Raw genomic sequence first — 26,000 nt, forward strand, 5'->3', positions numbered from 1 at the left:
GAAAGGAACCGGGCCCTGTGCAGGTGGGGCTGGCTGAACAAAAAACTGAGACTCACCTTGTGGGTTGTCACAGTGGGAGAAACTCTCAGTCTCATATGAGTTTGTTTGTTTTTTTGAAAATGCTGTTTGAGCCCAGCAAGAGAGCTGCATTGTACCCTGTCTTACCCCTCCTCCACAGGCAGCAAGCCAACACAGCAAAGAGGGTTGCCCTGCTCTGGTGAATATCTAAGGCTCCGCCCCCTTACAACTTAACAGGTGCACCAAGACAAAGAATTGAACAAAACTGAACAGAAAGAGCTAAGCAATGAGGACCATGCCAACCTATCTGATGCAGAGTTAAAACACTGGTAAGCATCAAGATGCTCACAGAACTGGTTGAGCATGGTCTCAAACTAATGAAGGATACCCAAGGTGAAATAAAGCAAAATATAGAACAGTGTATATTGTTGTATATTGTTTTGCTTGGGTATCCTTCACCAACCAACAGTGAAGGGAAGGAAACCAGGACTCAACTGAATGATTTGGAACAAAAAGAAGAAATAAGCATCCAATTGGAACAGAATAAACAAGAATGCAAAAAAAAAAGAGAGAGAGAGAGAGAGGCTTAGGAACATCTGGGACAACTTTAAACACTCTAATATTAGAATTATAGGGGTGCCAGAAGGACAAGGAAAACAGAAAGAAATTGAAAACATATGAACAAATAATGAAGGAAAACATCCCCAAGATGGTGAAGGACATAGACTTTCAGGAAGCCCAGAGAGTTCCAAAGAAGTTGAACCCAAGGAGGAACATACCAAGACACATCATAATTAAATTAGCCACGTTCAAAGATAAGGAATCTTAAAACCAGCAAGAGTTCCCATAAGACTTTCAGCTGATTTCTCAAAAGAAACCTTACATGCAAAAAGGGACTGGAAAGAGGTATTTGAAGTCTTTAAATGAAAGAACCTACATCCCAGATGAAGCAAATAGGTGGGGAGTGGTTAAGAATGGTATAGGAAACAGAGAAGTCAAAGAACATATTTGTACAACACATGGACATGAACTAAAGGGGAAATGCTGGATTGGTGGGGGGTGCAAGGTGGAAAAGGGATAAGTGGGGGAAAACTATTAGCGTAATCAATAAAATATATTTAAATATAAAAATTTAAAAATGGGTATTTTAAAATATATTGATTATGCCATTATTTTATTGATTATGCCATTACAGTTGTCCCATTTCCCCCCTTAATTCCCCTCCACCCTGCATACCCCCTCTTCCACCATTCCCCCTTTAGTTTATGTCCATATGTCACAAGTTCTTTAGATTCTATATTTCCCCTACTATTCTTGCCCTCCCCCCTATTTTCTACCTACTGTCTATGCTACTTATTCTCTCTACCTTCTTCCCCCTTCTCCTCCTCCCAGTCCCCTGTTGCTAACCCTCCATGTGATCTCCATTTCTATGGTTCTGCTCCTGATCTAGCTGTCCTCCTACTTTGCTTTTGTTTTAGGTGTGGTTGCTAATAACTGTGAGTTTGCTGTCCTTTCACTTCATATTTTTATCTTCTTTTCTCGTAGATAATTCCCTTTAACATTTCATATAATAAGGGCTTGGTGATGATGAACTCCATGAATTTGATCTTATCTGAGAAGCACTTTATCTGCCCTTCCATTCTAAATGAAAGCTCTGCTGGATAGATCAATCTTGGATGTAGGTCTTTGGATCTCATGACTTGGAATACTTCTTTCCAGCCCCTTCTTGCCTGGAAGGTCTCTTTTGAGAAATCAGCTGACAGTCTGATGGGAAGTCCTTTGTAGGTGACTGTCCCCTTATCTCTTGCTGCTTCTAGGATCGTCTCCTTCATTTTCATCTTGGCTAATATAATGATGATGTGCCTTGGTGTGTTCCTTCTTGGGTCCAACTTCTTTGGGATTCTCTGAGCTTCCTGGATTTACTGAAAGTCTATTTCCTTTGCCAGATTGGGGAAGTTCTCCTTTACTATTTGTTCAAATAAGTTTTCCACTCGTGGCTGTTCCTCTTCCCCTTCTGGCACCCCTACTATTTGGATGTTGGAACATTTAAAAATGTCCTGAAGGTTCCTAAACCTCTCCTAATTTTTTTGAATTCTTGTTTCTTCATTCTTTTCTGCTTGGTTATTTTTTTTCTTCCTTCTGGTCCACTCCATTGATTTGAGTCCCAGTTTCCTTCCCATCACTACTGGTTTCCTGTTATTTCCCTTCATTTCACTTAGTTTAGCCTTCATATGTTCCTCTGTAGTATTTGTGACTAAAATCAACCAGTTCTGTGAGTATCCTGATTACCAGTGTTTTGAACTGTGCATCTGATAGGTTGGCTATCTCTTAGTTGCTTAGAAGTATTGGCTCTGGGGCTTTGAGCTGTTCTGCTTGAGCCATGTCTTGGTCTGTTCATGCCTGTTACGTATGAAGGACAGAGCCTTAGGTGTTCACCAGGGTGGGGCAACCCAGTCCTGGATTGTGATGCATTATGTGGGGGTGGGGTCAGAAAGGGGCAATGGTGTTTTGCTCTCTTGGATTTCCCCCAAGTAAATTGGGCCCTTCTGGTGCTGATTCCCAGGTGTGTGGGGTTGTGCACCCTCTGGGGCCCTGTGGGTCTTTCCAACAAACTGTCTCTGAGCCTGGGAGCCTCTCCCAGCACCTCAACCCATGAAAGTTTTTCCAATTGGTTCTTTTAGGCTTTAATTCTCGTCGCTGATGCCCTGGTTTGTGCAGTATGTTTCACTGCTTGTTTTTTTGCCTGGTTTATCTGCGTGTGAATGTGTGAGCGTGGCCAGCCAGAGTCCTTGTGTCCTCACTGGGTCTGCCGGTTGCCACCCCATACCTGGGATCTGCCAACTGTTGCCTGAGCGCCTGGGTTAAGTCCAGCTGCTTTTTCCTACCAGGACCCCTCTCCACCAGCCACTGACTGCCTTTCTAAGAAGTCTGGCTGAATGATTCCATGTCCTGAGACCCGTACAGTTCAATTTTCTGTTTTGGTTGCATTTTTGTTACTAAAACTTTGTTGTTTTTAAACTTTGTTGTGTGAGGAAGCACAGTGTTTCCACCTATGCTACCATCTTGGCCAGAAGTCAAAATGGGTATTTAGAGAGTGGGAAGGGAAGAAAAAAGGGAGAGAAACATCATCATTTGGCTGCTTCTCATATGCTCCCAACTAGGGACTGGGCCCAAAACCCAGGTATGTGCCCTGAACCGAATGGACCAAGATAGGAATGTTTCAGTTCTCATGAGATAATTTTAGAACATATACACCCATTGGCTCCTATGGTTCAGTGCATTGATTGACCATGTGCAAACCCAAAGGTTGCTGGTGCCATTTTCAGGTTCCAGGTGAGGGGCAAGCGAAAGTTGATGTTTCTCTCCTCTCTCCCCCCTCCCCTTGAGAGTGCAGAGGGGGAAGGAGTATCTTGCCATTTGTGATGGCACGGGTGGAACCGGAGACTATTATGCTAAGTGAAGCACATCAGTCAATGAAAGACAAATGTCACACGATCTCACAAATGGAACGTAATGAACAAAATAAACTAATGAGCATAGACATATAGAACAGGCTGACAGCTGTAAGAAAGGAGGGGGTGGTGGGGACTGGTTGAAAGAAGATGAAAGGTGTAAGTCCAAGAACATATGTGCATGTGGGGACTGAGTGGGGGGAATGGTGGGGGCAAAAGGGGAAAAATTGGGGCAAGTGTAATAGTACATAGACATTAGTAAGACATGTAAAACACATTGGAAAAAATACTGTAGGGGGAAAAAAAAAGACCCCAAATATCTCAGGGTCCACAACCACAGGCATAATGAAGTAGGGCCCTGGCTGGTGTGGCTCAGTATGTGTCGGGCATCGTCCGGAGCAAAGTCCCTGCCAGAAGCAACTGAAGGACGCGATGTGTTCTTCACACATGAGTGTTTTTCTCACCCTTCCCCTATGTTTTCTATATCACGAACTAAGACATAGAAAAAAACCCATCTGCGCCCACGTATATTATATACCTCTTAACACGCAAAAGAGCCGGCTTCTGGATCTTAAATGCCAAGCTAAAACTAGCATGCCATCCAGGCACTCAACCCCTACCTAACATTGGACGCGCAGCTGTTTCGGGGAAGAGAAGCATACACTTGGGGGTAAACGCAGTAGGGAGGCCCTATCTCTTTCTCTCTCCTTTTACAAGGCTTGGTAACTGCTTACAGCTACAAAGAGACATTTTAAGTGAAAAAGCACAGTGAAAAACGCAGAAGGACCAGTATTAGCGGGAAGAGGCCCCGGCCCCCCTCACCCATACATAATACGCCTTACGCGGACACAGAAGGGAGAGTGAAATAAAAAGCATGTTACTAGGAAAAAGAAGAAGGAGGAAAAAATAAAAAGAAGAAGCAAGAGAAAATAAGAGGCTACAATACTGACAACACTTAGCAGCGAAAAGGCACGAAGTTCTGCTCTTGTGACACAGTCAAACCAGGGGAGAGCGCGAACGCAGTCCCCCACTACCACAAATTATGCAGTCGAGTTTCCCACATTTGGGGGAAATCGCAGGGGTCAGCACATCCGGAGTGCAATGGATAAGCCTCGCCCTGGGAAAACCACCTTCGTGATCATGGTATCTCCCCTGCCAGGTAAGTATGAGTTGTTCCACCCGTCTCCCCGCGAACCCTCACGCTCGCCTCCCTTTGCACCCGCGGTGACTTTCCTCACCACGCCGCCCCGCCCCCCGCCCCGCACCCTCGCTGCCTGAACGTCCGTCGCTCCTAACCTCGCCCGTGGCGAAAACAACCTCGGCGCCCTTTGCTTCTCGTGGGGGCGGCGGGACGTGCAGGCACTGGCGGGGAAGGACCGGCAGCCTCTGCGCTCCTGCTCATCTGCATACGCCACGCCCTCGTCTTGATGTCCCGGATGCCCTGCCTTCTTTTCGGCCGCCGGCGAGTTGTGAGCCGATGGCTGGGAAGCCTCGGCTCCCGGGCCGGAAAGGACCGGATCTCGCCGCCTCGCCGCCTCGCCCCTCCCCCCGCCGCGCCCAGCACCTAACGGCCCCACCTTCGGGGCAGCAAAAGATAATTTCGTCCCATTTTTGTCCTCGTCTGTTGGAACTCACGAAGTCAGGAAAGGCCTTTTAGCCGGCTGACATTAAAGTGCTAAGTGGCTTAATAAGAAATCGTGGTAAGGTTTGTTTACGGGGTCTTTCTGGGTCAAAGTGACACACCGTGCTTCGGAATATGTGGCAGCCTAACCTAGTACACCAGGATTCTACATTTTGTAGAAAGAAAACCAGGTGGAAGCGTTGAGCGGTCCCCTTCAACCGCAGCCAGGCGTGGGGGGTGGGGGGTGGGGGTGTCTCCCGGGAAACCCAGTGGTCAGGATCAGGCGCCCTTCCGCCCCAGCACGCGCAAAAACATGGTGGCCCCAGCGTGACCCCCGGTCCTTTCTGACTTGGACTCTGCCAAAGATGAGCACCGCAAACAGTAGTGAGGGGTGAAACAGATTTTTTCCCAGTAACTACCGACAGGGTGGGAAGAGCCGAGCTCCATTCCGACTAGTGCAGGGGTGATTGAGGCGTCTCTAAAGGGAGAATGGGGGCTGGGGGAGAGCTCAGTAGAGTCAGAGAAGTGAAAAACTACAAGGGTTGGTCCGAGGAAAGGCAGTTAGGCCAGCCGTGTTTGTGGCAAGCAGTGACTGAAGTTAGGATTCTGTCCTCCCAGAGACTGGGGACAGGCTCTGTCCTTCCCCCGTTACATTTCAAAGGAGTATATACCTCTAGGACTTTCTCAGGCAGGTATTTAATGGGATAGGAGGTCCTTCCTAGGGACAGGACCTGATGCTTCTGGGAGCCATGCTGGAGGCTGGTCAACTCTCTTGGTGTGGGAAGCGCTTTGGGTGGGGCGCTATATGCTGGGAATTCTACAGTTGGCAACTTAAGGAATTCTGTTTTGTGATCAGGTAAGATGACTGCACTCCCCCTGGGTGAACGCTGGCTGGCCCCTTATTTTATATTCTGATCTCCTCTTTCACGACACTGAGAATTTCTCCAGTCAACAGTTGTGTATTGGGTGCACACACTGTGACAGATACTGTTCAGGAATTTGAGAACAAAAAGCCCTCTTGGAGTGGGGTGGGAGAAAATCGACAGTGGACACGTTAGGTAAATTAGTGTGTTAAGTGCCAAGAGCGATGGAACAAACGGACGACAAGGAGGGAAAGGGGATCAGGAGCTGCAGTAAGGGGCAGGTGGCTGTGTTAAACTGGGTGGTCAGAAGAGGCCACATTGAGAAGGTGCCATGTTGAGATTGTGGAGGAAAGGGAACCCTAGTCCACCGTTTGGTGGGAATGCAGACTGGTCCAGCCACTGTGGAAAACAGTATGGAATTTCCTCAAAAAACTAAAAATGGCCCTGGCTGGTGTAGCTCAGTGGGTTGAGCGTGGGCCTGCGAACCAGAGGATCCCAGTTTGATTCCCAGTCGGGGCACATGCCTGGGTTGCAGGCCAGTTCCCGGCAGGGGAGCACGAGAGGCAACCATACCTTGATATTTCTCTCCCTCTGTCCCTCCCTTCCCCTCTAAGGATAAATAAAATAATAAAATAAAATAAATAAATAAAATAAAATAGATTGTAATTTAAAAAGAAAACTAAAAATGGAATTGCCTTTGACCCAGCAATCCCACTGCTGGGATTATACCCTAAGAATGCTGGAACACCGATTCAAAAGAACCTATGCACCTCAATGTTCATAGCAGCACAATTTTCAATAGCCAAGTGCTGGAAGCAACCTAAGTGCTCATGGGTAAATGAGTGGATCAAAAAACTGGTACGTTTACACAGTGGAACACTAAGCAGCAGAAAGAAAGAAGGAGCTCCTACCCTTCACGACAGCATGGATGGATCTGGAGAGCATTATGCTAAGTGAAATCAGCCACGCAGTGAAAGACAAATACCATATGATCTCGACTATACGTGGAACCTAATCAACAGAACAAGCAAGCGAGCAAAATAGTACCAGAGACATTGAGATAAATAACAAACTGACAGTAACCAGAGGGGAGGGAGATAATGGGGGAAATCAGGGGGAAGGGTCGTCAAGGAACAGCCATAAAGGACCCATGGACAAAGCTACCCAAAGCCAAATGGGGCCGGGTAGGATTGAGGGCGGGAGGTGGGGGTGGGTGGGGCCCGGGAGAGTGATGGGGGGGGGGGGGCGGATGGAGACAATTGTACCTGAACAACAATAAAAATGCACAGTCTTAAAAAATGAGAGAGAGAGAGAGATGGTGCCATGTGAGCAAGACACCTGAAGAAGGTGAGAGAGAGACAGTTGGTCACGGGGGGGGGGGGGGGGGGTTTGTGGGGGAAGGGCATCCTTAGCGTTAAGATCAGCAGGAGCAAAAGCCCAGGTAAGGCTGTGTTTGGAGAATAGCACGCAGGCCATGTGTCTGGAGCAAACTTAAAAAAAGAGTTGCACAAAATTAAGTCAGAGAAGTGATTGGGTGAGGGCAAGGTCATGATGACCTTGTAGACCGTTGTAAGGCTATTTAAATCTGAGCGAACCAGAAGGTTTTGAGCACAGGAATGGCTTGAGCTGACACACACCGCATCCCACCCCACCCCCACCCCCACCCCCACCCCCACCCCCACAAAATAAAACGCGCTGGCTGCGAGGGTGGCAGGGACCAAATAGGGAGATCAATCAGGAGACTTGCATGATCCGGGGAAGATGATGTTGGCTTATGCATTTGGGGCGTAAGGATCAATTTGATCTAAAGGCACTTAAAAAACCAGCAGATGGCTTGGCGGCTAACATCCGCCTACCGGTGCCAGGTTCCGCTGAGTTCTCCTCCTTTCCTGTGGGAGTCCTCCGCCACCCGCCCCACGCAGCCCTTTCCCCAACGCCGCCCCCCTCCTGTCCCCACGCATTCCTACCGGCTTTCTGGCCGCGGATCGCTGTCGTCCCCCCTACACCCGCCCCCCCCCCCATTCCCCGGTAGAAAGGCACACAGGGAGGGGAACTTGAGGCAACAGGTGAGGGCCCGGGCCCAGGCGTCCCAAAAAATCGTAGTTGAGGGGCGGAGCCCCCCCCCCCCCCCCCCCCCCCCAGGATTCGCTCTGTCAGCCAGGAAAGGGAGCGGTGCAGGCACGGGAGGGGCGCTCTTCAAAGGGTCAATCCCAAGGCTGGTTAGACTTCGGGCGCCGCTCCAGCGTCTTGGAGCCCGTCGTCGTGATCGCAGGAAAAAGTGATGACCCAGCCCCGGCAGCGTGCGCCCTTCGATAGCTCAGCTGGTAGAGCGGAGGACTGTAGGCTACGTCTGTGTGGACATCCTTAGGTCGCTGGTTCGATTCCGGCTCGAAGGAGGTGCCTGACCTTTTTTCCTCCAGGAGGAAAGGCACCCCCGCCTAGCGCCCAGGCCTGTGGGTTCTGACCAGATGTCTAACTTCAGCTCTGGGCCCTCAAGGCTAAATCGTCTGGGCCTGAAGGGAAGGATCCGGAGGTCTAACCAGAGAGGCCACCCAGGAAGTAAAGGGCTGTGGGTGAGGGAGCGTGGATACAGAGAAGGCCAGGGAGTGAGTGGTCCTTGCTCTCTTCCCCGCCGAGGGGAGGAAACTCCGGAGGTGGTTCGAAGTGAAGTTGGAGCGCACGCCAGAAAGGACCGACAGTGGAACCGCAGTGGGAGGGTGGCTCTCTGAAGCTTCGGCTGCCCGGCGTGTGCCTTGCCCTGACCCCTGAGGCCACAGCCACAGTGGATTCTGGTTCTGCCTCTCAAACTGGAAGCTGCGTTTCTCCACACGTCTTCCTTTCCTGGCAGGCTGCTCCCGGTCCCCGCCCCGGCAGTCTCAGCCTTCCCTGCTGCTGTCCCACTGTTAAGACGCGCTGAGTCCGAGCCTTGTGGTCTCCATGGGTTCGCAAGGCCATACCATTGCGGTCTGACAGGGGACCCTCAGGAAGATTCTATTGCTCTGCAGCTACAGAGAGCCCCCAGCCTCCAATGTCACTATCTGCGGAGACCAGTGGACAGGGCCAAAGACAGAACCTTAGACCTTCACTGGATGTGGCCCCCGGGGGATGTGGAGGTGTGGAATCTTTGGGAACCTAACCCACCTTGGGTTCTGGGGGAGGAGGGGCGCGCGAAATGGGGCGGGGCGGGGGTGTGGTGTGGGGCGCGGGGGGGGGGGGAGCGGTTGGTGCCCAGCATTCACGAGTGTGTTGCCTGGGCATGGCCGACTCTTCCTGTCTGGGGTGTAGCTGAGAGTAGCAGGGAGCCTCCGAGGCACCGCCCCTCAACCTCAAAGGTGCAGAGGTGCCTGCCTTCCAGTCAGAGGGTCGCACACACATTTTAGTATGGCTTGTGCTGCTTCTAAGTGAGACTTGCGCTGGTTGAGTGAGTGGTCTTGGGATGGTGGGCCCAGGTTTGTAAAATACATGGAGCTGGGGCAAGGAGAAGTCCAACCCGGACACCGGTGTTTTCTACCTCTCCATCTCGGACTCCAGTACCTCTTCAGGAAGCCACAGAACTTTGACCTATACTTCAGGAACCAGCAGACTCTACCAAAGGAGTCCGGGTGAGTGGGCAAGAGGAGGGGAGCTAAGCCCCCAGACTGGCCAGAGTGCCTCATGAAGCCCTGGGAGTGGTCTCCCCAGCTAGCCTGATATCGTTTCTTCATCGCTTCCCCATAAGCCTCACTGGGCCACAAAGGGAGCTTAGGCCATTGTGGGCAGGAGGGTCGAGGGGCAGGCACATCAGCCCCCGGGAGGGGGGAGGGGGCGGGGGGGGAGGCCAGGGGAAAATGGGGGCTGAGCCTGGAACATGTAGCTGTGCTAAAAAGCAAAGAAACGTACAGTGACCGATGGGGTCATGTCCAGAACACAAGAGCCGGTTGAAAAGGGTTCCCGCTGGCCAAATCGAGTTAATGACAATGGGTTATAATCCACTGAATAAAATAGATACAGGGTCTAAAAGCAATGACACACCAATGCCAATAAACACTAAGGACTGGATCTTGGTCGGTCTCTGAATACTGTTCTCCAATAAAAGAAACCAGGACTCTTTGGAAACCTGCCTAGCCGCAGTTCTTTGCGTTGTCATTTTCCCATGGGGGGCTCCCACGTTCATGTAAAAATCTGTATGTTTTTCTCCCGTTAATGTGTTTTAGGTCCTTTTTAATTCCCAGGCCCCATTGGAGACCCTAAGAGGGTAAAAGGGAAGTTTTGACTGCGCTACAGCTTGACCCAAGGTGAAGCAATGGGTGAACAGAAGGCGCAGGTATGTAAGAAAAAAGGAGGTCCTTTCCCTTGGTCTGCCTTTTTCTCACGTCTGTACGATGACCACATTCTCCAACAGGGAGAAGAGGCGGAGGGGGAGGCTAGGTGGGAGTCCTCATTCTGCGGACTAGAGGATCCTCTCCCCGAGTTTAGGGACCGTATATAGCTTTTACTTAGGGGTTCAAGCAAATGGTGTTTAGAGACATTACTGATGAAGCTGAACAAGAGAGTGTTCCCAATTCCATAACTTCTCTGCAGGAAGGACCAGTGTTACTAATCTGATCTGGATTCAAGAGGGAGTGCCGCTACCAGTGCGGAGTGGGGGCGACGGGAGATTAGGAAAGACACGACACAGACAGTTTAAGGAAAAGTGGGGACCAGGTGGGACACTGTCCTCTGACGGAGAGACAATGAGCCTTGAGCATGGGTCTCCGTGTTTATCTTCCCCTTATTAGGGGTTGGTTAGATAGAACGGAAGGACGTTCTCTGCAAACTCAGGGAGGGAGACGCTGCAGGCACAGGTTGTTCCGTTCCCAGGCTATCTGATACATGAGTCTTCTGCAAAAGTTCCAGCGCATACAGCTGGAGTTTGCGGCTATTTCATTCTCACCCACCTGCGTAGGTTCTGGCTGTGTCAGCTGCTGGCTTGATTCGCCTTGCAGATGCAAGATGCAAGCAGTCAAATGGGGGCTTTGTGCAGCATTGAACCTTGGCTATGACGCCAGCCTTCACCGTCCCCCACAGGGAAAACCTGGGAACTTGCTGGAAACATTTTCTTTTTCTTTCTTAGAGCCTGAGATCAAGAAATTAATTCGCTAAGCATAGCCCTGCACTAGGGAGCGGTCAACAGAACAGCCAAGAATCCCTGGTCGCGTGGAACTCACACTCCCGTGGGTAAAATTAGATGGAAAGCTGAAACGGACACCGTATGTCAAAAATCAGCGTTGCCCAAGCTTTGCTGTGTATAGCAACGACTTCCCTTTTCTCTTTCCTGGTCTTGTGACTACTTGAAAAAAAAATTAAATATCTTCTTTCTGTCCTTTTCTTTCTTTTCTAAAAGAGGGGAAGGGAAGGAGAAAGAGCAGAAGAGAAACATCAATATGTAGTTGCCTCTCACACAGCCCCCACTGAGAGAGAACCTGGCCCGCAAGGCAGGCGCATGCCCTGACTGGGAATGGAACCACAACCCCTCTGGTTCCCAACCCCGCAGGCTCAGTCCACTGAGCTACACCAGCCGGAGCTACTTGAAGCAGGTTGTAAGAACCTTAGTCCTTACTGCATTTTGCCCGCATCAACACTCGGTGATTCTCAAGCGGCGTGAACCACACAGACTTCAAAACCTCGCTACTCAAGTTGCGGGCACTGATGATCTCGTCCAACTGCCCGTCCGAAAAAAAGCGACCAACAATCAAGAACTGTAGTGGCCACAAACGTTGAGCCTCCCCTCGCCTCCCCTGGCGAATCAAACTTGCATTTCTGCTGCAAGAACCAGGCAGAAAGGCGCATGCCAGCCGCCCGATGACAAACAGCAAGAGAAGTAAGGCTGACTCTAACATTCAAACACTGGAAAGCCAGGGGAGAGCGCGAACGCAGTCCCCCACTACCACAAATTATGCAGTCGAGTTTCCCACATTTGGGGAAATCGCAGGGGTCAGCACATCCGGAGTGCAATGGATAAGCCTCGCCCTGGGAAAACCACCTTCGTGATCATGGTATCTCCCCTGCCAGGTAAGTATGAGTTGTTCCACCCGTCTCCCCGCGAACCCTCACGCTCGCCTCCCTTTGCACCCGCGGTGACTTTCCTCACCACGCCGCCGCCGCCCCCCCCCGCCCCCCCGCGTCGTCCCCGCTCCTGGCCTCCTGGGCGTCCCCCATTCCAAACTTGCCCAGGGCGAGAACAACCTCCGCAGCGTTTGCGTCCCGGGATGCGGGATGCGGAGGCGCAGGCGGAGTGCGACCGGCAGCCTCTGCGCCGCTGCTCATCTGCATACGCCACGCCCTCGGCGTGACGCCCCGTCGAGGTCCGGTGCCCCACTGGGAGCCGGGCTCTGGAGAGCTGTTGTGGCTCTTCCAGTTAAAGTAAACGTTACTTTGCAACTCAAAGATAGGTTGAGGAGTGCCATCTTTCTCACCGCCTTTTTTCTAAATTTTTTCCCAGTGGAAAAATCAAAGTTTGGGGCTTATCGTTTGTCTTCTTTCTATGATTTTATTTTTATTTTTAGAGAGGGAGAGAAACACCCATCGATTGCCTCTCACACTTCCCTAACTGGGGACCTGGCCTGCAACCCAGGCACGTGCCAAGACCCGGAATGAACCCGCGACCTTTCTAGTCCCACACCAGGCATGGATGTTTACTTTTTCTTGGGCTGCCTTTGTGGTCTGGAGGAGGTTAGAGCAGGCTTGCTTGACCTCTAGGTTTCTCTAGGTATGACTCATTGACTGTTGCTAAGGGGGAAAAGTGAATGCACCTAATATATGCAGTATGCTACTCTTCGTCCAGGAAAAATGTGAAAATAGAAAAAACAAAAAATCCAAAAACAAAACAATCAAAATGACTCACAGCAAGTACGTTGACCATAAGCAAGCCTCTTCAAGTCTAAGGATGAGAACTGCCAACAAGTACTGGACTGTCCCGTCCTGGGGTCGTTCTTCATAGCCACACGACTATAACAATTCTGATAGTGCTGTGCGTACTGCAGGATTGATTTAACGAGCAGATGGATGTTGGGATTCACAAGTATGCAATGGGAGGGCAAGGAGGAAGCACGAGGTGTTAAGTTGGAAACTGGAATCGGAGATATCGGTAGGGCCCTGCTCATTATTTTTCATAGGTATACGTATGTGTAAGAAGTACATGTAATTCCTAGCTCTAGCCGCTGAAGGGGCCTAGAAGTGAAGACACCCAGTAACAATAAGCATACCCGGTGCCCTGTTCTTCCTTTCTAAATGCCATTCCCCAATAAAAAGAACCAGGCTCTTTGGAGAAATAGACAATTTTCAAGGAGACACCTTCCCTGGATGAGCCCGGAACATCTTGGGCCAGAAAATAAGGAAATGCTCCAAAAATTGAATGAACATCGCAAAAGGTAGCTAAACTTCAAGGGGCTTTCATGGGCCCAATCTGACAGCATTTGGATAGCAAAAGAAATAAAAACCGTTATGGATTATAAAGAACTGAATTACAACCACGAGTTCATATTAATTGTACATAAGGGAAGGAGGGAAAGTTCCTCCATACCGTACACCGCCAACTAATAAATGTACAATGAATGATGGAATTAGAAAGTCAAGAATTGGTTAAAAGCTACTGCGCCAAAGTTTGATAAGGAGCTGAATGACTTACACATTATCCGCACACAGATTGCTGACTGGTTAATTACACAGGGCACACCTGGTAAACGCCTCCAGCGGCAGAAGGTTGCCGGGCTGGCTCCACGTGCACCCACCACGTGTGCCGCTGCAGCACCCGCCCAGAGTGACTCTGGACTTGCTTTGGCTGATGGAACATTACTAGGAGACCTGATGCAAGCAGAAGGTTGAACAGCATTTTGTCATTGGGGCTTGCTCTCCCTTGCTGTCCTGCGACCACCCTGAGAAGAAGTCAAGGTTGGCCTGCCGGAGCCCGCTGGAGCAAGCCTGGGTTAGCCTGTTGATGGAGATGAGGTCCATGGCAGCCGAGGCCCCTTAGACTGACCAGGCCCCAAGTGACTGCAAGCCGACGGCAGCAGTGTGAGTGATCCCACTGGAGACCTGAAGAACTGCCCAGCTGAGCCCAGCCAAAACTGCTGATCTAAAGGATTGTGAGCAAATAGAATGGTCATTATTTTAAAGATTTTAGTTATTTACTTTCAGAGAGGGGAAGGGTGGGAGAGAAACATCGACACGTGAGAGAAACACCAATGGGCTGCCTCTCGCACACCCTGGCACCTTGCACCTGGCCGGCCACCCAGGCATGTGCCCTGACTGGGAACTGAACCGGTGACCTCGCGGTTTGCAGGACGACGCCCAACACACCGAGCTACACCAGTCAGTGCGAATGGCCATTATTTTAAATAACTGAAGTTTTATGTCAGTCTGTTGCACAGCGATGGATAACTGATACAGCACATTAACCAAGTAGTCAGTGTTACCACCACCAGTAATTGAACAGACAAGACTTAATGCACAGCGCCAAAATGTGATGCCCAGAGAAGGGTGCTCTATTATCTTTCTAGGGCTATCCAAGTACAGACATTCCTCATGTTATTGCACCTCGGTTTACTGTGCTTCACAGGTGTTGCGAGTTTTAAAAATAGAGAAGGCAGCCCTGGCTGGTGTAGCTCAGTGGATTGAGGGGGGGGGGGGGGGGGGGGCGCCTGCCAACCAAACAGCCCCCACTCGATTCCCAGTCAGGGCACGTGCCTGGGTTGCAGGGCAGTTCCCAGCAGGGGGCGCACGAGAGGCAACCGCACATTGATATTTCTCTCCCTCTCTGTCCTTCTCTTTCCCGCTCTCTAAAAAATGAATAAATAAAATCACCCTAAAAAAAAAAAATAGAGAAGGCAAGACCATCCACCAGCACAAAGATTATGACTCGCTTTTTGTGATACTTGCTTTGTTCCTGGAATGGAACCCACAGTATGTCTAAGGTATGCTGCTACCAAAAACTGGGTAGCTGAAAACGACAGGTATTTTATTCTCTCACAGTTCTGGAAGCTAGAAATCCAGAATCAAGGCTGTTGGGCAGGACCGAGCTCCCGCTAAGGCTCTGGGGTAGAATCCTTCCTTGCCGCTTCTGACTTTCTAATGGTGACAGCCGGTCCCTGGCTTGTGGTTGCATCGCTCCAAGCTCTGCTTCTGTCATCACGTGGCGTTCTCCCCGAAAGTCCCTTTCTTCACGTGGCACTTTCTTCTTATGAGGATGACAGTCACATTGCAATCAGGATCCACTCCGACAACCTCACCTTAAACTTGATTGTATCTGCAAAGATCCTCTTTCCAAGTTAGGTCACGTTTGTAGGTACCAGGGGTTAGAAATTCAACTTTTTTTTTGTTTGTTTGTTTTTTGGAGAGACACAAGTCAACCCCTAACAGTCACAAAATCATGCAGCTGGTCTTCGTTTCAAATATGCATAACTGAATGTGATTATGGAGAAACACAGGACAACCCCCAAACTGAAGGCTATTTCTACAAAATAACTAGCCTCTATTCTTCAAAAATGCCTACAAAGAACGCCCTGGGAACTAGTTTGGGTTAAAGTAGGTTAAAGCGGCATGAGGAACCCTGGCCGGTGTAGTTCAGTAGATTGAGCGGGGCCTCCAAACCAAAGCGTCAGGGCACGCGCCTGGGTTACGGGCCAGGTCCCCAGTTGCAGGAGCACCAGAGGCAACCACACATTGATGCTACTGTCCCTCTTTCTCCTTCCCTTCCCCTCACTCTAAAAAAAAAAAAAAAAAAAAAAAGGATTCAAACTGTGAAGTTGTGGAACAAAATTTAAGAGAGAGACATGACGACTGAATACAACATGTGGTTTTAAATTTTCCATTGCTGTAAAGGGCATCATAGGGACAACTGATAAAAACTGAAGAATGTCCCCCTGGCTGGGTAGCTCAGATGCGCCAAGGTTGTGGGTTTGAATCCCCGGCCAGGGCACATACAGGAATTATCCAATGAATGCATAAATAAGTGGAAAACAAAATCCATCTCTTTCTCTCTCCCCTGTCCCTTCCTTCCCCTCTATAAAACCAATCGTAAACATTCAAAAAGAATGGTAGAAAGCTGAATAATGTCTGTAGTGTAAATAATAGTAATATTGCATCAGTGTTAATTTCTTGATTTTTATCATCGTATTGGGGTTAGGTAAGAGAATCCTGTGGTTTGGGGAAATGTTACCGAACAAAAGTGGGGTTCAGCAGCCCACCGTCACCCATAGGCAAGCTCCGGAGGCAGAAGTTTCTGGAGGGGATGGTAAGCTCCTGCCTGAAAGCCCACTCCCTCCAGAACACCCAGAGGAAAACCCAGCCACCCTCCGACACATCAGTCCAAGGCTGCGCCCAGAATTCCTTCTCCCACTTAAAAATACCGCCCCCCCGCCCCCCCCCCCCGAAACCGCAGGCAGCTGCCGCACAATCAGCCAGGTGGCTTAGCTTGTTCCCCATCTGCAGTCTGGCTTCAGGCTCCTTCCTGGGGTCCGCGGGTATGGCCTGCGCCACCATCGGCCACGTGGCTTTCAGGGCCAGAAAGGTCTCAGGAGCCCCTGACCTGAGGCCACCGAGTCCCTGAGGTGCGTCAAAGAAACGTCTCCTCTCCCCCTTTCCTCGGTCTCTATCTCCCAGACCAAACTTCCGCGCGCTCGGGGAGGGTAGCCCCCCCCCCCCCATCTCGTGTGTTCCCCACGCTAGACTGACAGGTCTTCTTCCCGCACAGCACTCCCTCCCCCCCCGCGCCCCCTCCCCCCAACCATCTTGACCTCCAAAGTACACGCGCGCTGCTGCATCCTCCGCTCCCACCTGCACCCCGGGTCGGGAAGGAAATAGGAGGGCTTTCCCCTTAGCCAGACATTTCACCCGTCTTGCTCAGGCTCAGCGTGATGACTTCCTCTCGCGGGGTCTTGCGGGGAAGGAGGGAGTCTGGGTCCCTGCTCCCCGCAGCTAGCCTCCTGCGGTCCTTCCTCTCTGAAATACACAGGAAGAAAGGACACGTTCTGAAACAACCGACAATCAAAAAGGATGACACCATACGTGTCCCGGGGTCTTTGCGCGGCCGGAACCTTCCCTGGCCCTCTAGGCCTGCCTCTTGCCTTGCTTTGCTCCATTGCACTGACCATTCGGGAACACACCACAGTTCAATCCTGTTGCTCACATGTGGGGAGGAAGCACCATGCTAACCTCCACTCGAGCTCAAGAAAGACTCCAGAATGGAAGAAAAAGATAAACCCGGGAGGCCTGAAAGAGGCAACCTAACCCCCCCAGGACGGAAGTGTGACATTTCTGTTCATTCGATTTTCAAAGGCAAGGAACACCCCTCTGGGGCCCACAAGTCTAGCCCGTGAATGGAGCCTTGACCGGCCCTCCTGTTCAAGTTTTCCTTTCACTGCTGCGAGATGAGGTTAGTACAGTGATCTGAAAGACCTTGAATGAGGATTAAAACAGTGTTGTGTTAAACTGGTGACGAAACTCTGATTTCGGTATTTAATTGACACGCTGTTAGGCGTCCCGTTCGCTTTTAAAAGTTGGCGAGAGCCGGACCCCAGGGCCACTGCCTCGGTGGGGCCACGACCGCTGGGCTCCCCGTGCCGCGAGATCACATCCTCTGGAGCAGGCAGTCGTCGCCCTGCGGCCACCCGCCTGCGACAGGCCCGGGGCATAACGTAAGATACCGCGCGGGGAAGGTCACGATGGGGGGGGGGGGGCGTGCGTGGCGTGCGCGCGTGCGCGTGTCTCGCGTATGCAGATGAGCACGTGCGCAGAGGCTGCCGGTCGTTCTCCGCCTGCAACTCCACGTCTCTCGTCCCGAGACGCAAACGCCGCCGAGGTTGTTCTCGCGATGGGCAAGTTTGGGATGGGAGACGCTCTGGCGGCGAGGGTGCGGAGGCGGCATGAGAAAAGTTACCTTGGGTGAAAAGGGAGGCGAACGTGAGGGTTCGCGGGGAGGCGGGTGAAGCAACTCATACTTACCTGGCAGGGGAGATACCATGATCACGAAGGTGGTTTTCCCAGGGCGAGGCTTATCCATTGCACTCCGGATGTGCTGACCCCTGCGATTTCCCCAAATGTGGGAAACTCGACTGCATAATTTGTGGTAGTGGGGGACTGCGTTCGCGCTCTCCCCTGGCATTTAGGTTGTAATGTCAGACGTCGGAGTTTACTACGGAATGAACCAGGCACCGTGTGTCGTGGTTGCCTTTGTCTACTGGAGGTGGGAGGTGGGTGTTTTGCTTCAGTAAGGGGCGTGTTAGCGGTCGGTCAAGTTTCGGCGGGGTTGTTTACTGTCATTGTGCGAGTGAGGTCCCTTGGTGGTTAACTTGTGCCTGCAGTCTGAGTCTGCATTTGTACTCACCAAAGCACTCGCATCTTCATCGTAGGGTTCTCAAGTCTCCCTTGGTAAGTGAGTAGGGGAAAAGGAGCATAGGAGGTATTCCGCGCTCCCTTGTGCCCCAAGTTGTGGGGCGTTCCCCCATAAACGAAGAAGGGCTGCTGGTTGGGGGTGGGTCGACCAGGCCAGGACTGAGAGCAGTATGAAAATTCATTTCACCTGGTGCGGGTGGGCGCTAATGACCTCTCTGCCCCCAGGCAGCTTAATGTAAGATTCGACTGAAACTGCGCTCGCTGCTTGACGGGTCTCCAGTCGCTTCCGTGTTGTCCCACAACCCTTTTCCTTGTAAGCCCTTGTCCCTGTCCCTTCTCCCCTTTTATTTTCTGCGTAGTGCACCACCGCTCTAAGTAAGGACCAGTTTAAGCTCGACTTGGTTGGCTTTACTGGGAAACATTAAGAATAGCCATGGCCAGTGTGGCTCCCTTGGTTGGATCGTACCAAAAAGTCGCAGGTTCCATTCCCCGTCAGGGCACACATGCCCAGACTGGGACTGGATCCTCGAGTGACGAAAAAGCAACCAACCCTTTAAGCTTTTCCAAACTAGGTGGTGCCAGTCTTTGAGCCTCACTGGTCTACGGTACAGGTCTGAGTCCCTTTGTTTTGCCATCCTCCACTCAACACAAGCCCCACATCGCCCTGGCCAGCGTGGTTCACTTGCTTGAGCGTCTACTGCAAAGCGATGAGTTGCTGGTTCGATCCCGGTCAGGGCACATGCTCGGGTCGTGGGCCCTCCTGCAAGAGGCAACCAATGGGTGTTTCTCTTTCCCTCCTTTTCCCTTCCTCTTAAAAAAAAAAGTAAATAAATAATGATAATAGAAGAAAAGCTCCTCTGGCCTGGCTGGTGTAGCTCAGTGGAGTGAGTGGGGTCCGCTTGCGAACTAAACCACCGCCCTTCGTTTCCCAGTCAGGGCACAAGCCTGGGTTGCAGGCCATTTCCCAGCAGGGGCCGCAGGAGAGGCAAGCATCCACTGATATTTCTCTCCCTCTCTCCTTTCCTTCCCCTCTAAAGATAAATACAATTTTAAATTTAGAAAAGCTCCTCATCGCCCATTCCCCTGGTTCCCACCCAACTATGGACTCCCCCAGACTGGCTACGTTTATCGGGGCCAAACGAGCAGTGAGCTATGGGATACCGAAGTTTGTTCTGAAGATGCAAAGTAGAATCTTTCCTAAGTAATGTCCTCGAGGGAGTGACGTATTCTTTACCTAAGTTATAGGATTTGTTTGTGAGAAGACCCTTGCCAAGTGCGGCAGTCAACGCATTCATATATTAAGCAACCCTCCTCTCCCTGCCCCAACACTGCCACTTCCAGTCTACCCCCCACTCCAACCAGTGCTCTACAAGTGTAAGGGGCCAAGGGATGCATCGTCCCGCTCTACCTCCCCCCCCCCAGGCCACCTTGGCACAGACAGATGAACTGATGGACATGTACAGGTTTCTGCCCTGTACTTGCAATTTCTTAGCAATTACAGAGCCCCTTCACATTTCCAAAGCACTGTATCAACATTTATTAATCCTCACAACACCCCTGTGAGGTAGGTCAGTATGTCCTTTATAGTAGAGAAACTGAAGCAGAAAGAGGTCAAGAGAACCTGCTTGAGGCCACAAGGGCACCCTGTGGTGAAGGAACCCCACCGAACCCAGAAGCTGGGGTTCTCCGTCTCACATCCACTCACTTGGTAAGCATTGCATGGGCATATTTTCACCAGTGAAGGTGACGCAAAGGACAAAACACAGAGATCTCTGTCGACAGAAAACTCAACAGCTCAAACGGCATTGGAGAACATCAGGTAAGGACCGCAACATTAACCGGCACGGCAGTGAGGCCGTGGGGGAAGACCCGAATCATCCGGACTAGCCTCGGGACCTGGGCCAGGCCTTCTTCGGGATGGCTTGGGAAGATGTATGCAAACTACGAAGGGTGACCAACCCAAAACGCCTGTGGCTTCCAAAGGGGAGAAAACTTAAGAAAGGAAAAGACTGTGGCGCCCTGACCGCCGTGGCTTTGGTCGGGTGCCGTCCCGTGAAGTGAAAGGTGTCTGTCTGTCCCCATTCCCTGTCAGGGCACATGCCTGGGTTGCAGGCCAAGGTGCCCGGTTGGGGTGCCTAGATCAACCGATGGGTGTTTCTCTTTCACGTCGACGTTTCTCTCCCTCTTTCTCCCTCCCTTCCCCTCTCTCTAAACATAAAGTCTTAAAAAGGACATTGGGGGAAAAAAAAAAAATCCAACCTCTCAACCTGGTTTTCAAATAGGCACGACATAACGTTCACTCACAGGTAAGTGCTATTCCCACAGCAGACTTCTCTCTCCACACACTGACCTGTAGGCCGGCACGACTACCCAAGGGCTCAGCGGCAGAGGTCACATGGCTCTCTGGCCACGCTGAGGGTGGAATCCAGGAAACCGAGACAGACCGCGTCGTCCGCTCCTGTATTTTAAAAATTAGAGCTGTCCTGCCCCGACTCGTGTGGCTCAGTGGATTGGGCGTCCTCCCACAAACCAAAAGTTTGCCGATTCGACTCCCAGTTCAGGGCGCACGTCTGGGCTGCCCCCCCCCCCCCCCCCCCCGTTAGGGGTCGGCGGTGTGCACATGGCAACCGGTAGCTGTTGCTCTCCCTCTCTCTCAAAAAAATACAATCTTGAAAAGAAAAAAACCAGCTGTCGTCTCTATCCTGCCTCTGCCCAATTCCATCTTCTATGAAGGGCTAAAAGCACAGCAGCAGTTCATTCTTTTCTGAAGGGATTGGTGAACTCGGTTCAACTTGTCACTTTTAAAGGACATACCAAAAAAACTAACACCTGCTCTGTCAATCATGACGCAGGAGTGGATTTATTATCGCCAATCCAGATTTTGGAGTGATACGATGACACAGAGTTAAAAACCATCACTGTTATCACGGTTTATTCGACAATAGTTGGTTTAGTCTACAAGTTTAAGGCAAACATACTAATGCATTTGCTCCTCTTCAGAAATCATACTTAGAAAGATTACATAAAGTCTGTCCCAAAATTTCTAAGAAATATTCATTAATTAAAAATAAGTCCGATTAAGATGCTTTACCGGGATACACGAACAAACAAAAGGAAATGGCAATCTTTATCTTGTTGGAAGAATATATCGGAAAGGGTTAAACTTCAGAAATCACTTAAGGGTAAATAAGATTGGCAGCCATGAGGAAGACTATTCATAAAATATACAGTTACAGAGGCTACTTTAAAAAAGACTGAACTTTGGGCTTTCGGAAAGGAGGCGCGCAGGAGCGGCGACGGCGACAGCGACCGCCCCGTGGGGGAGCAGCAGGTGCAGGAGTGCGGCGGCGCCCGCGGCCGGCAGCGCCCCGCCGCTTCTCAGACAGGACAGGAGATGCACTTTTGTCAGCCGCTGCTTTTGCTTCTGGTGAAAGAGTAAATGCCTAACATCATCAAGAAAACAGAAGTAAAGTCCGAAGGAAGGCAGCCCTTTTTAAACCGAGGGTGGAGCGTGGCCTAGGTGTCTCCATTTAACACCGCCAGGCAGTTCTGCAGCAACTGCAGGTTACCCTGCAAAGGAAGGGAGACGGTCAACCACGGAGTTCAGCCAGCGTTTGGAAGAGCCTTGTCCAAAATACAAAGTACCAGAAATCGCATAACCCTTCATTCGTTAAGACGTAAGAATTCTGGAAACAGCTACTTAATTATTATAACAAAGGTTCAAAGACATAAAGTTACATTATCTGTTTCACATACGCTGTTTTCCACACACTACTAGATTCTTCCGTAAATTTCCATCTAGACCCATACGCCTGTTTCGATCTGGCACGTTTCCACGAGGGAGAAAACAGGCCCTCGGTGTCCAAGTCAAACTACCGAACGTCCTTTCTGACCGTGACACGGGCTCTCCTCACTTCCCGTTAGCCACTGACCCACGTATCGGCACAGACTTACAGCAGTTTTTCCAAAAACAGTTCAGGTTACGTACAAAAGGATTCTATCAAATTCGTACCCAAGTTCCCGTTTGTAAAACACGTGAACCGGCATCCAAATTTAGGGACGTGTAAAGACGAATGTAGGCGCGGGGGTCGGGCAAAAGGAGGTTTACGGCCGTGGGTGTGCAAAACACTTTATATTCTTTGGTGTCGATATTTGTAATTACTGTAGTATTTTCCGTAAGAAGTGTAAACCTACTTTTTTGACTTACCTGAATATGCAGATGGCATCATATATAAACGGGGGTGAAGGAAAACCTCTCCCCCCCCCAATTGAAAAATATATATTTATTTTGCTCCGTGAGAGACGGGGAGGGAGGGAAAGAGAGAGGGAGAGAAACGTGGAGTGGTCGGTTGTCTCCTGCGCGCCGGCCCGCAACCCTGGCCTGCGGCCCCGACTGGGAATCAAACTGACCACCTTTTGATTTGGGGACAACGCCCAACCAACTGAGCCCCACCCAGTCAGGTCGGGAAAACATCTCCCTTCGAGGAGAAAGTCCACCAAAATGTATAATGAATGACGGAACTGGAAAACTGCCATCAGGCAACCATCACGACAATATCTCATTCAGGCAAAAATCATCGATAGGTGCTAAAATGCCAACGCCGCCGCCATAAGCTGTGTGCAGCTACATACAATTTAAATTTCTGTTCATCGAAAGTAAATTCAAGCTCCGTTCCTCAGTGGCACTGCCCACGTTTCAAGCGTCCGATGGCCACACGAGGCCAGCGGCTGCCACGGTGGACAGTTGGTGACTGAGTGATGAGACAGTTACGCGATTAAGAACACTCCTGAATTCCAAAGCGTAAAACGGTAACTCGCCACTGAGAAGCCTGCAGACATCACTTGAGCCAAATGATCAAAGTTATAAACGGCCTGTGCCTCGTCACATAATGCGGTGAGAAGACGCGGGCATCGCTGTTCTTGTGCTGTTTCTGCCAAAAGTGCGGACCCTAAACCCGAGAAGGAGACAAACCCAAACTGAGGGGCATTGGGCGGGTCTACGCTTTTAGCGGTGTCCGGTGCTGTGCAATGCACAGACTCGGGGACTCTTCCGGATCAGAGGAGTCTTAAAAGACGTCCACCGAATGCAACGCATTATCTGGAACAGCCTTTTGCTGTTAAGGACCTCACTGGGACAACAGATAAAGGCCTGTGGATGAGATAAGCGATGGATCAGTGTTAACTTTCTGATCCTTATGATCACTGTAGTGACAACTTTAAAGAATTATTTGCTTTTAGGAGATTCACACCAAAGTGTTTAACAGTGAAGAGGCATCGTACCTGCAACTCACTCAATGACTTAAGACAAAATGAGGTGCATCTAGATGTGTGTGTGTGTGTGTCTCTCTCTCTCTCTCTCTCTGTCCGTGAACAGGAAGGACAAAGCGAATGTGATCATCTGAACATTTGGGGAAATCTGGGTGAAAAGCAGCCAGGAATTCTTTGCATTTTTCTTAGCACTATCTGAACGTCTGAAACTAAGTGAACGTGCACATTTAACAATTCTTTTTGGCAGTAAATCAACAGACAGTGACACGTGGTCTTAAAGGTATGTTCCTCAGGCCGACTCCTAGTCACAAGGTGCGCACCCTGCACTGGGACACGCGGCCAGACTGCCTTGCAGAGGAGCGCGCACCGGCCCACGCCTTGCCCACGGGGGCTCACTTCACACCCCCGGCCAGTGTCATCACTTTGTTTTTCTTACTGCCCTTGTCGTACATTCATACGTCGTTCATAAAAAGTCCGAAATGTGACCTGACTAGGTTTCCGTTACGACAACATTTCAATGATGTGACAGCACACGTGCCAGTTACAACAGATGAAATCCAAAGTTGTGTCAAACCATCTCGCTGTGAATGTAACTAATACCTAGTCTTTTCGGAATAGTTTAGGTGGGTTCTGGGACCAAAACGGGACCTGTTCAGACTTACAAATTCCTTAAGAAACCTCACACAGAGCAGGATTTCGCAACCTCAGCCGCCCTGCTATTTTGGACCGTTTGAGCCCTTCGCGTGCGCGGTGTCCGTGCGCTGCAGGACGCTCAGCAGCACCCCTGGCCTCTACCCCTGCCCCCGGCCTCCGGCCGTGACAACCACAGATGTCCCCAGGAACTGCTACATTCCCTCTCCTGGGAGGCGAAACTGAACATAAAGAACGCACTTCACAAAAGATCTGAGAAAGCATAAAAGCCAGAAATCAGAGGTTGACAGCGATGTACACGAGGAGTCGGCAAACTTTTCCCGTCAAGGGCTGAACAGGAAACCTTTCAGACTCTGAGAGACACCTGGTTTCTCTCAACTATTGGACTTTGCAAAAGCAATCACAAAGCATAATGCATGAGTTTGGCTCTGTTACAATACCATCTTACTTGTAGATTGAATTCGAATTTCATATAATTATCACATGCAATGAAACGGTTGTCTTCTTTTTGTAATTTAAGTAACCCTTTAAAAACGGAAACGCCATTCCTGGTTCACAGGCTGTAGCTGGCCAACCAACCGCTTCGTGATCCGGAACAAAACCCTTGGTAGTTTATAACCTTCTTTCAAAAGAACAAAAACTGAGCACTGGAAACCAACAGGGGCTCGCTAAATACACACCACGCCAAGCTTATCTAAACATTTCCCTCTCTTTTAAAACAATACATTTTATTGATTACGGAATTACAGTTGTCCCATTTTTTTCTCCCCTTTACTCTCCTCCGCCCTGCACCCGCCTCTCCCACCCCCTTAGTTCGTGTCCATGGGTTGTCCCTATAGGTTCTCTGGCTTCTCCATTTCCCATACTGTTCCTAATGCCCCCCCACCCCGTCTGTGTTGTATCTACTATTTACGCTCCTAATCCCCGGTACCTTTCCCCCATTCTCCCTCTACTCCTTCCCACTGATAACCGTCCATGTCATCTCCATTTCTGTGTCTCTGTTCCTGTTGTAGTTGTTTGCTTGATTTGTTTTTGTTCTCATTGCTTGTTTGTTTGTTTTTTTTTTGGTTCAGCTGTCGACAGTTGTGAGTTCATTGTCGTTTCACTGTTCATGGTTTTGATCATCTTCTTTTCTTTAGATTAAGTCCCTTTAACATTTCATATAGTAAGGGTTTGAGGATGATGAACTCCTTCAACTTGACCTTATCCGGGAAGCACTTTATCTGCTCCCCCACTCTAAATGGTGGCCCTGCTGGGGAGAGTAATCTTGGGTGTAGGTCCTTGCCTTTCAAGACTTCAAATACTTCTTTCCAGCCCCTTCTTGCCTGCCAGGTTTCTTCTGAGAGATCAGCTGACAGTCCTATGGGAAATTCTTTGTAGGTAACTCTCCTCTCCTCTCCATGCTTTTAAGATTCTCTCCCTATCTTTCAGCTTGGATAATGTAATTCTGATGTGCCTTGGTGTGTGCCTCCTTGGGTCCAACTTCTTTGGGACTCTGAGTGTCCTGGACTTCCTGGAAGTCTATTTCCCTAGCCGGCTTGGGGAAGTTCTCCTCCATTCCGTTTTCTAATTAGTTTTCCATTTCGTGCTCTTCCTCTTCTCCTTCTGGCACCCCTGTGACTCGGATGTAGGGATGTTTCAAGCTGTCCTGGAGGTTCCTAAGCCTCTCCTCATTTTTTTTTGAATTGTTTCTTCACTCTGTTCCGGTTGAATGTTTATTTCTTCCTTCTGCTCTAAGCCATTGATCTGAGTCCCTGTGTCCTTCCCTTCACTGTTGGT

At 50.2% G+C, this 26,000-nt stretch overlaps 4 non-coding genes across 4 annotated transcripts; 2 read left to right on the plus strand and 2 right to left on the minus strand.

Annotated features, from left to right (window-relative positions):
- Window positions 1-4,472: 4,472 nt before the first annotated feature.
- On the minus strand, window positions 4,473-4,637 carry LOC128626980 (U1 spliceosomal RNA). Its single transcript, XR_008391090.1, has one exon. It is a non-coding gene; the product is annotated as a U1 spliceosomal RNA (small nuclear RNA).
- Window positions 4,638-8,260: 3,623 nt separating this feature from the next.
- Window positions 8,261-8,350, plus strand: TRNAY-GUA (transfer RNA tyrosine (anticodon GUA)). Its single transcript is given in 2 exon segments — window positions 8,261-8,297; window positions 8,315-8,350. It is a non-coding gene; the product is annotated as a tRNA-Tyr (tRNA).
- Window positions 8,351-11,828: 3,478 nt separating this feature from the next.
- Window positions 11,829-11,992, minus strand: LOC128626978 (U1 spliceosomal RNA). Its single transcript, XR_008391088.1, has one exon. It is a non-coding gene; the product is annotated as a U1 spliceosomal RNA (small nuclear RNA).
- Window positions 11,993-17,904: 5,912 nt separating this feature from the next.
- LOC128626979 (U1 spliceosomal RNA) lies at window positions 17,905-18,068 on the plus strand. The gene has a single exon (XR_008391089.1). It is a non-coding gene; the product is annotated as a U1 spliceosomal RNA (small nuclear RNA).
- The last annotated feature ends 7,932 nt before the right edge of the window (window positions 18,069-26,000 follow it).

The sequence above is a fragment of the Artibeus jamaicensis genome, unplaced genomic scaffold, assembly GCF_021234435.1.
Source record: "Artibeus jamaicensis isolate MK-2021 breed Jamaican fruit bat unplaced genomic scaffold, CSHL_Jam_final contig_2638, whole genome shotgun sequence".
NCBI classification, from domain to species: Eukaryota; Metazoa; Chordata; class Mammalia; order Chiroptera; family Phyllostomidae; genus Artibeus; species Artibeus jamaicensis.